Source organism: Hemibagrus wyckioides, linkage group LG10 (assembly GCF_019097595.1).
Source record: "Hemibagrus wyckioides isolate EC202008001 linkage group LG10, SWU_Hwy_1.0, whole genome shotgun sequence".
Lineage (NCBI taxonomy): Eukaryota > Metazoa > Chordata > Actinopteri > Siluriformes > Bagridae > Hemibagrus > Hemibagrus wyckioides.
Genome location: NC_080719.1, coordinates 12046082 through 12057383, shown reverse-complemented (window position 1 = coordinate 12057383; position 11302 = coordinate 12046082). Strand labels below are relative to the sequence as shown.

Below are 11302 nucleotides of genomic sequence, written 5' to 3'. Positions count from 1 at the left end.
CTACATGTGCTAAAGATTGAGATTGAAGCATAACCTTTTTTCTCACACCATTTTTGTTCTTATTTTCTTTAAGGCCTAAGAGTCACATTGCAGCTCTTAAAAGTTTTTGCGAAGAATAGAAAATATTGAAGACGCGCGAGAACAGGTAGACGTTAATTTCCTTAATTTAACATATCTCTAAAGTTATGATTTAAAACTTATATATGCATGTTGCACATGAAACACGAAATGTTGCTTTGATCGGGTTAGACCAATTATAATTATGTAATAATAATAATAATAATAATAATAATAATAATAATAATAATATAGATTTTTGAGTGGGTTGATTTTGTAAGGCATTTTTAAAGTAGACATTATGTTTCATCCAATCCGAGCATAAACTGCAAAATTGCAACAACAACAACAACAACAACAATAACAATGATGATGATAATGATGATTATGATGATGATGATGATGATAATAATAATAATAATAATAATAATAATAATAATAATAATAATAATAATAATAATAATAATGTTAACTTCTAACGACATCAACCGAAACACAAATTAAACATTTTGTAATTTGCAGCTTTGTTAATTATGATGTGATGTTTTTAGAGTAAAGGTACATTATGAGGTTAATATTGATATTAATGTGTTTTTTTTAACTGTCTGTTTAAACGCTAATTTTCAAGGTTTGTTTTTTTATAAAGTGTTTGTTGCGGTGTCAGAAAATTAAGAGTAATTGTAAAATTAAACTTAATTAATAATGTATAATTTTTTATAGTGTTGAAAATGTGAGTGTCATTTTAGATTGTAGACATTTTTGACAAGTTAGTAGGAAACTGGAACCTGAAAGCTCACAGAGAACTTTTAAAAAAGCAACAAAAATAATGTATTATATAAAAAAAATAGTTTTTCCAAAATATAGCTTTTCGAATTTTACTTATGTTAATATTAATAATAATATTATTAATAATAATAACAATAACAACAACAACAATAATAATAATAATAATAATAATAATAATAATAATAATAATAATAATAATAATAATAATAATTGAGCCCCGAATTTTGTAATACTAATAATAATACTAATACTACTACTACTACTACTACTACTACTACTAATAATAATAATAATAATTCTTAATATGATGATGGCGATGGCGATGATGATGATGATTATTATTATTATTATTATTATTATTATTATTATTATTATTATCGTTGTTGTTATTGTTGTCAATGTTGTGTGAGTGTCAGTGATGTTCTCAGAGGATTTTATTTCACACTCTCAGGGGAGGAAAAGCTCTCTCTCTCTCTCTCTCTCTCTCTCTCTCTCTTTCTCTCTCTCTCTCTCTCTCTCTCTCTCTCACACACACACACACACACACATACACACACAGAGCGCTAAATGAATATTTGACGAGGCTTCTTTCTTCATGCGTGCTGATGTTAAAGCCGACAATTCATTATTTATACAAACACCAACAAATCCACCAGAAATTAAAGGATATTGAGGATTTGATGTTAAAAGGGCGACTTAGATTATGGTTCGGTATTTATTTAAGGTGTTTTTATTGACTTAATGTATACAAAATTAAAATATATATATAATAATAATAATCTTCTGTGAACCTTCTGAATTTTTCACGTGTTTCGTCATATTCTTTACTTCTGGTCAGAGAACTATTGTATTACTAATTCTAAAAACTAAACGGCGTTGGTCTTTATGCTGCTGTAAAGCTCTATATTAACTACACTATTTTTATATTTAAATAAGGTGGTCAGAAATTGTGTCATCAAAAAACAACTTTTGTTTTATGTTAATATATAAACATAAATGTAAGCGTGATTTCCAAAACAGTCCTTTATACAAGTATATAAACTATATTGTAATAGTGTGTGTGTGTGTTTGTGTGTGTGTGCGTGTTTTGCAGGTCACGCTGAAGTCTCGATAAGACCCGGATGCAGAAACGGTGCTGCAGCTGATTTACCTGCAACAGGTGGTGAGCGCGCGGCTTTTACTAAAATACCTCATCATCGCTTTTATCTGAGCGCCACTTGATACTTGTTTTAAAGAAAAGGAGAAAAAACAGAAGTGGTCTGTTTGTGTGGTGTGTGTTGAGATTTATAAGGCTTTGGGATCATGGCTGAAATTTTGCACAGAATATTTGTGTAGTGTTTGAAAAGTTGGGTGCTATTAGGGGGCGGAGCTTAAGGTCCTAGCGTTTAATAGGATCTCATCCCTTCTTCTTTTTTTGCTTTTTTGTTTTGCGTGATATTTTTTAGATGTTTTATAAACACAGATTCGCTTTTGTCCTCTTTTCTCAAAGAAATTGGATTTATTGAGATTATTTAGCAGGGAAAAATTTAGTAGGGAAATAATTTAGTCTTTTTTATTTCACTGAATTCGGACGATATGCAAGTCTAAAATCATTACATCACATCTTTATTATTTATTTATAAAAAAAGAAAGAAACTGTAAGGCTGTAATATAATAGTTTGTTACCTTAATTGTCCCATTGGATTATACAATACATTAGATTAAAACAGGGCAAATTATTATTATTATTATTATTATTATTATTATTATTATTATTATTATTATTATTATTATTATTTAGCTCTAGATGATTGGGCATATTGTTCAATGTTTTGCTTTTGCTGTCTTGTAAGATTATTTGCTGTTTCTGAGAACCTGGTTGGGGTGTGTGTGTGTGTGTATGCAGGAAAAAGGACGGAAGCAACTTGAGAAACTAGGCTAATGATTTTCTTCTACCTTGTGTCCCCCCACCCACATACGCACCATCACCACCAGTGCCACCACACACACACACACACACGTCTCCTCCTTTTACCTGCCCCCTCTGGGGCGAGGGGCAGTTGATGTGATGGGAGGGGCAGTTAGTGAGGTTAAGGTTAGTGATTATTGCGGTTGACGGGGTTGTTAGTGGGCCGAGGGGCAGAAAGTGGGGTGAGGGGATAGCTAGTTGGGTGGAAGGGGTGGATAGATTTGGGTGCTTATTCCGGGTAGTGAGGGTAATTAGTGGGGTTATTGGAGGGGTTGGGGGGTGGGTGCAGTTATTTAGTGAGCTTAGATTGATAGATTTTGGGTTCTCCAAAATGCATTGTGTGTGTGTGCGTGCGTGCGTGCGTGTGTGCGCGTGAGTTAACCATGAAAGCTACTGAATAGATGATCTGAATCATAGATTAAGATCAGATTTCTCACATTTTGCACCACAAATGTTTTTAAAACATTGTTAAAATGATTAATTTGAAACTATTTAAAAACTCGCACTGATAAAAATAAAATAAATATATTTTTAAAAAGTAAACATTAAACTGAGAAATTGATAGAGATGTTAATAATTAGTTAAATAGTAAAATATAATTGTGTAATGTAATGTGGATGTATAAATCTGTAGTGCCAGACTCTTTCATTAATTTTTTTTGTCTTCCATCACACACTCATTTTGCAGATTGTAATTTAAATGAATTTGGGTAGCTTAGTTTTGCTAATTATTTCCTTTTCATTTGATTTTTCTTTCCTCTGTTATTTATTCATTGCTTCAACTCCATTCTCATTTCTTCAACCCATGTCGCCATCACAACACATTAAAACACACAAACATCTTTTGTGGGGGTTTTTTCTCATTCACATGTTTGAAATGGTATCATGGCAGTTCAGTGTATAAAACACACACACACACACACACACACACACACACACACACCTCTACATCTTCTCTTTAATTCCCTCCATCACAGTGTAAATCTGCATATCAGATCAAAATGCTTTCCTTTCTGTTCACACACAACAGTATGGATCAGATTACTTCCAAATTTCAGGAGTTTTTCCGTGAAAGTAAGCAGGAAATATGTTTATGCTTTTTTTTAGCATTCATATAATTTTGTTGTTGTTTTATTAATATCCACGTCATAATTTCCTTCCTGTAAATTGTACATAATAGATTTATTTTGCATAGAATCTGTGCTCTGTTTTGTTGTTTTGAAACCCCCTTTTTATTTTTTATCCAACAGTAAGTTGAGCAGGAATAAATAAAGTGCAGTGAATTAATTGTAGTTTAATAATCATGATGTCACTTCATTTTAATGACATTTTTTTTTTTAGAACAAATTCATTTTTCTTGAGTCGGCAAAATGAGCTTTGCTTAAATGTGTGAACTTTAGTGCTAGTTTCTCAGACTCTGCAGTTTCTCTTTGTGTGTGTGTGTGTGTTCTCTCACATGTGTTCTGCTCATCGTGCGTGCTTCAGAGAGATTCTCCTTCTAAATTGATTCATGCTCACTATTATAGGAGGAACAAGTGTTTTCCTGCATTTCCACACACACACACACACACACACACACACACAGATACACACACGGCTGTGGGAACAATAACGCGCTTTGATGCAGCAGTTCAGTCAGTGAGGGGTGTTTCACACAGAGATGCACATCAAGCTTTTAATGGAGCTGAGGGGGGAGATAAACTGAGCTCTGAGTGTGTGTGTGTGTGTTAGGGGGGTTGGGGCAAATGTGGCAGGACCAAGCCTAAAGTAAAGTCTTTGTCCTTCCAAAAAAGTTGATACTGAAGGTTATGTAGGATAAAAATGGCAGAATCTTGAAATCTTTTATAATAATATAATATCAAAGATAATAAAATGAATTATAGTGTAATGTAATAAAAATGTAAAACAAAGTCTTAAACATTCACAAATGACAGGATTTCTGATCAGTGTAAAAGTATTTATTTATTCAGTAACATACAAGCGGCACAAGTCTTTAAGTAATAATCACACCCATCCAAAATAAGTTTTAGAGATTTAAGATTTTAAGGCAAAAATCTTTCAATGAATTGTAAAAACTTTAGATTTGAATGCGATAATGCAGATTAAAGTAAGGCAAAATTAGATTTTATTTGAATTTACATTAGAAAATAAATCATTTCTTTGGTGTGTTCCCAAGGCAGGAACAAAATCAATTATAAACATGAATTATTCTGCATTACTGATCACTGCTTTTATTCTGAATGATTCTCTTATCGTGTAATAAAGTATTATTGTGTATTCGGCTAGATTGAGGTTGGGGAAAAATTCTTTTATAAGATCTAAAGAATTCATCATTGCATCTTAAAACATTTTCTCACAACCATGCTGTTAAATGAAAATTCTTGGTATAGTTGTTGATGCTGAAGTTAAAATAAAAAATAATTATTATAAATAAAATAAATACTTATAATTAATCACAGTGTCATACAATGCTAATTATTATTATTATTATTATTATTATTATTATTATTATTATAAGATTTATTAATGTACTATTTCTTTAACCACTGGTTTGTCTGTTTTGTGTGAACCTTCTTTATCGGTACACATTGTATTTATGGACACATTTTTAGGATGAGAAGTTATATTTAAACAAATATATTAAACATCTAGAATTTAATTTAAAAAAAAGTTATTTAAAAAAATAGAGGATTGCGCTGATCCTCAGCTGATGTCTATAAACACTGTAGTTGTTCATTCATCCCGGATTCAGCAGTGAATATTATGAGAAATTTATGTGTCATTTATGAGATATTTATGGGAAATGTTCTCTCTCATTCTTTCCCAAATCCATATTGGTTCAACTCCTGACTTCAGCTTTCACTTCACATGTTGATTAATGACTTTAATATGTTAATTAACATGTATGTTGATTAATGGCCTTATAAGCGCCTGGGTTGCGCTACTTTAAATGATAATAGTAATCCACAATTAACACTATTAGCCCATCATTTATTAACTGGAAGTCTGTGGGGTCTTTTCACGAGGTTCAGCTCTGTCAGAATCGCGTTCAGATTCCTTCAGAGACCGCACATTGTTATAAACCATGGTTATTGATGACATTAGTGTGTTTTATATTCATTAAGTTTTTTTTTGTCTTGCTGAGTTTGGAAGAAGAGAACCTTTTCTCATTTATGCTGCTTTGAAAATTTTTGAAATTGCCACACACTAATATATATATATATATATATATTATAAGGTAGAAGAATCATCTCATATTTAACCCTTTGTTTAACTGTAACAAGAAAACCAACCAGATTGTAGATTTTTAAATATTTAGATCAAATACATTAAATGTGCTCTTTAACATTAATATTTTTCTATGATTCTATGATTTTTCTATGATTTCTGTACTTCATAACTTGTGATACAGATCCTGTTCTCTTGTTTTGATATCACTTGATCAATTTATTAAGAACAGAGGAGGAACATGCAGAACCTGCTGAACTTCTCAAAAGCTCATAAATCTGTTCTCTGTTTTGTTTTGTTTTTATTACTAATTTTTTTCCCTGTTTTTTTTAAGAGTAAGAATAGATTAAACTACAATGTGGACAGAATCAACTTTCTAGACATACCTGTATGTGTGTTCAGTGATGTTGCAGTAATGATGATGTCTGCTGTAATTCCACTTGATTTATATGGAATAAGTGATCTCTGTATAAACCACAGTGATGGACGTGTCTTCATGACACACATCTGTTTTTAACACAAATACCTTTATTATATACACTGATAAAGGGGTGAAAGGGTGTGGCTGGTTATTAGTAAAAAAGACTTTGTAATTTACTTAAAACACCAATAGAACATTTGTAATGTTATTATTTACATATTATACGTTCAGTGGTTTTGGCAGAGGATGACAGAATCCTTTCTGTGGTGTCAGTTCAGACAGCGTCTGTATCACCGGGAATGCTCATTTTTATAGATGGTAAGAAAGCTTTCCAAAGTTACCCAAACACGTACACACATAGTCATTACAAAATGTATGTTGAAACAAATTTGGAATGAAATAAATTCCTAGACATAGGCCTGTAATAAACCCCAGCTCCTCATACAGAAGCAATCTCATCCTAGTAGAACTTAAGTACCAAAGAAAGTTCTAGAAAATGCCACATCAGGATCTGTACACTGATCTATCAGCAAAATTGTTTTAGGACACAACTTGTGTATCATTAATCTATTGTTGTTACAGCTAACTCTATGTTGTCATCTTTATACTTATAAATAACTTTATACAACTACAAGAAAGCTGGTTAGCTAGTTAATAATGAACATGTTCAGCTAGTTAGCAATTATTATTAATAATAAGTCATAATCATAATAAATCAGTGTAGTATAAATAACATTTAGGTTTTTACAGACTTGTAAAGGAACATGTGATTCATTTCTCTGAAAGTTTTTAAAAACAGGACTGCTCATGAACTTCAGGTTCATCTAGCACCTAGCAAAGCCTACAAGGCTAATCAAGGCTCAAATGACAACACTAGCATGGAAATAGTTTGGAATATTGCACCAACGTGCATAGAATGCGATTTCAGAATGATAACATTTCTCTTTAAAACTTCTATAAAATATATGATTTATATTATTATACAAATATTATATCTTTGCCAGGTCTTGAATACTGGTAAATCAATCTAGAATTTCTTTTTATGAGATTATTATATATCAAATATTAGCTAATTTAGCTAGTTTTAAGACATTTTTACTTAATCTAACTTCGTTTTCTGTTAACAGATTTTTTGATTCTTTCTAAAATTAAAACGCATATAATTGGAAAAATAATAAGATTGAAATGAATAACAAATGTTTTAAAACTTGGCTAAAAAGAACATTTCTGATGTAACCTCCGGGTAATTGAACTTTTTCCAATCATTCTTTTTAAAATGAACTGTATTTTTTTGCTAATTCCGTCATCTAATCGCTTAAAGGAACTCAGCTGAGTATTAGCCGTGTAAGCCTGAGCCGAGTTTGCTAAAGCATTAGCATACATAGCAGCCCCATGGCCTTCTGAGGTCACTGCATTTGATTGTAAATAAGAGTTCACACGCTGATCAAGTGACCGAGTGGAAACAAGCAAAGCATTTTAATCAGCTGGCCATCTCCCTATCGTGGAGATCAGAGCTCCGTCATTGTGTCCCCTCAGCCAAAAGGACATCTCCATCCAACGAAAAGCGAATCCACTCTCAGGATGAGATTTCACTGTCTCACCCATTAGCATCCCCAAGCACAAGGAGCGCCATTAAGGCCAGTTTGTCCGACTGTGTGGAATCCAGCACGGGTTGCTGATTTTTCCCGCTTGGACACACCTGCTGATCAGTGAATCAGTTGTGTTACTGCTGAACTGTCATGAAAAGTCCTGAACTGTGGACATGAATGAAAATGAGACATGCAAAAGCATCAATCTGTAAAATTCTGAATGTAGTTTTTGATTTTTTCCAGCAGGATTTTAAATACGGCCAAAGCAGAAATTCTATGTAGGTTCTTTGTGGATTATAAAATGACAGTAACACTTTCAATACAGGCCATATCTGTAAAGACTTAGGAATATAGTCATGTCATGTTATAAGGCAGTTAGTTCTAAAAAGGCACTTCAAAAAGCACTTATTTGGAGCACTTATAACACATCACCATTATATTTCCTGATAATACACTTGTGAAGCTGTGTGAATTACTGTTACCAATACAAAGCTGACGAATTTAATGTATTAAAGAACGACATGTCCATTAATAGTGACATTTATTATAGTGGGAAGTATAATGACTCATCAGCGTCTCTTTTAGCTTGAAACATAAAAACTCACCTTATCACTTTTGTTACTGAGAAACCACAAAAAGCGTTAACTCCTCTATCCTGAAGATTTACAGCTTTACCCTCTGACTGTCTCCGAGGCGCTGACACTGGAGACTCCTTCCATAAATGTTACATAAACACAATTCTCATTACAGAAAACTTCCCCGCATCAGGGATAATGAGCTGTTACTATGGAAACAATAACATATCAGAACAAGCACATCAACATAATCTGGTGATTTGAAGCTGCACTTCTGTCAAAGCTGCCTTTCTAGAAAACGGACCAATCACAATTCAGTAGTTACTAAAAGATGTATAAAGGAAGGCACTACATGTGTGTGTGTTAGCTGTACTCATGTCTCTGAATGAAAGTGATCTGATGTTACATAAAACATGTGAGTTTAAGAAAAACATGACAGTCTCGCTGTTTTCACACATCAGACCTTTCAAACCTCATATATAATTCAGGCTCTCAGGATTTCTGCTGAATCCTGATCTGCTACATGTCTGAACACCGGGCAGAAACTGAAAGCAGTGGAATAAATATTTGTACTCTTTAAATTTTATGCTACAATGGCTGAAGACTTCTGGGAAATACCTGTCAGTTATATATACATTGTATTTATGAAATTAAAAGTTGTTTTTAAAGATAAGGAAGTACACAAAACTTTCTTATTACTTCAGATGTTACCTAACGTCCTTCTCCACCTGTCTACAGGTACCTATTAAACATGTTTGTATTTAATGTTGTTGTTTTTTTATTTATTGTAATTGTTTCTTATATGTTTTCTTAATATACAAAATCTAAACTTGCTACACAATGCCATGCATCTAATGTCATTGTTCCTTTTTATGTATTTTAACATTAATGGAAGGAGTCTCCAGTGTCAGCGCTTTGTAATAATCAGTCGTTAAGCTGTAACACTAAGTTTCCTAGATCTTCAAAACAGAAGTTTTTTGAGGTTTCCTGGTAACATGGCAAGCTGTGTGTGTGTGTGTGTGTGTGTGTTAATTAACTTCAAAAGAAAGTGTGGTTTTACAGCTGTTATAAATATGAATATAAAATTATTTTATGGACATTCCATAGCATGAAATGTAACTTTAAATGGACAAAAACTATGACATCAATCATTGAATAATATTATAATAATAATACTCAAAAATTTAATAATTGCTACACTATTGTGGTATAAGAGAAATAAAACACTTGGTGGTTGACTATACTGTATGTTGTAATAAATAAATAAACTACAGATAAACTGTAGCAGACATTTGGTTGATATATATATATATATATATAAAATTTATTGTAATCTGATGTTACTGTGTACATTGTTATAGTCTAATCCTAACTATATTTATATATTATTCATTCAGTAGCATCATGAAAATGATAAACAAGTTAAACAAGATTAAAAAATTCTATTAGGGCATTAACGTTGTTTAAAAATATCCTCTTTTTCCTTGTAGTTTCTAAAGGTTCTACACAAGCACATTTTCATGAGTACAAATGAAAGCCAGATTATCATTTTTTTTTAACTCCTGAGTTTATTCTTCTTCCCCGTTGTTCATTTGTGGTAAAACTGAGTCACCACATTTGCATCATTGCCCGTAGTGAGCTGTCGTACCCTTTTTGAGGGTAAGAAGGATCAGCTCGAAGCGCCCCGTCACCCTGGAAACTGCCAGAACAATTCAGTGTAAAGTTTGAAGAGGTCAGCGAGTGCCAGCTTCTGCTTGGCCCGGGACGTTTCAGCGTCAGGGGGGTGGGAGGGTAAACTGGGGGGTTCGAGAACGACGGGGGTGGATGTGTCCTGCTCTGAGTGAAATTTTTCAAGTCAGTTTGCAGCCCCGGCTCTCCAGGTGGCCTGTGAAATCGATTTTAACCCCGTGACCCTGTCGAGCGAAGGCCGAGCTCACAACCTGGGCGACGGTTTAGCCGGCCATGACAGATTTACAGATTTACAGATTTGCAGAGAGAGAGAGAGAGAGAGAGAGCATGAAAGATAAGCACCCAGGATGGAGCTGAACAGCACTTCAACTATGGGGTGTGTTTTAGAAGTGGTCATTAAAAGCTTATTAAAGTTTCGAATGGCCAGGAGGAGAAGTGCAGCTGAAGAACTCAGGGGGAATTAAGAAGCTCAAGAAAAGAGAAATGCAGGTTTTAGTGAAAAAAGGAGAAAAAAAAAAAAGAAAAAAATTTCAAGCGCACTATGAGGGCTTAGGTTTCATTTTCTGCTGCCAACAGGTTTAGTGTTAAAATAAAATATATATCATATGTTATATATTACTGATATATATTGAATATAAACTCTTTCACCCCAGCATTGTTAGATTCTGATTAGTCAGAAAATGTTGATAAATCTTTATAAATTACAGTAGTGCAGCTGCAAATCACAGCAATATTTATAATGAATGTGCTCCTCCTGGTATGTTACTGTATCTATAATAACATCTTATTCACAGGGACTTTTGTAGTGGATGCATTATGTAAATCTCAGATTGCTTTAACATTACATACTTTAAACACCTTTAAGCATTTGTAGTGCATTCCATGAAAACAATAAATAAAAAAAATTATAACAAAGGTTTTATACAGACATTAAAATGTGGTATCCAATTGTTTGCACCATGAAATCTTACATTTGTTTCATGTACTTGTTTGTTTTTCGTGACGTTCAG

At 32.9% G+C, this 11302-nt stretch overlaps 1 long non-coding RNA gene across 4 annotated transcripts in view; it reads left to right on the top strand.

The window, feature by feature from the left end:
• LOC131360410 (uncharacterized) overlaps nucleotides 1-11302 on the top strand; it is a 113308-nt gene that overhangs the window by 100355 nt on the left and 1651 nt on the right. For 3 of the 4 annotated variants that reach the window (XR_009205882.1, XR_009205881.1, XR_009205879.1), the window contains 2 exons: nucleotides 74-145; nucleotides 1937-2005. This is a non-coding gene — a long non-coding RNA (uncharacterized LOC131360410). The remainder of the gene's footprint in view (nucleotides 1-73; nucleotides 146-1936; nucleotides 2006-11302) is intronic. The other variant, XR_009205880.1, reaches the window with a different exon arrangement.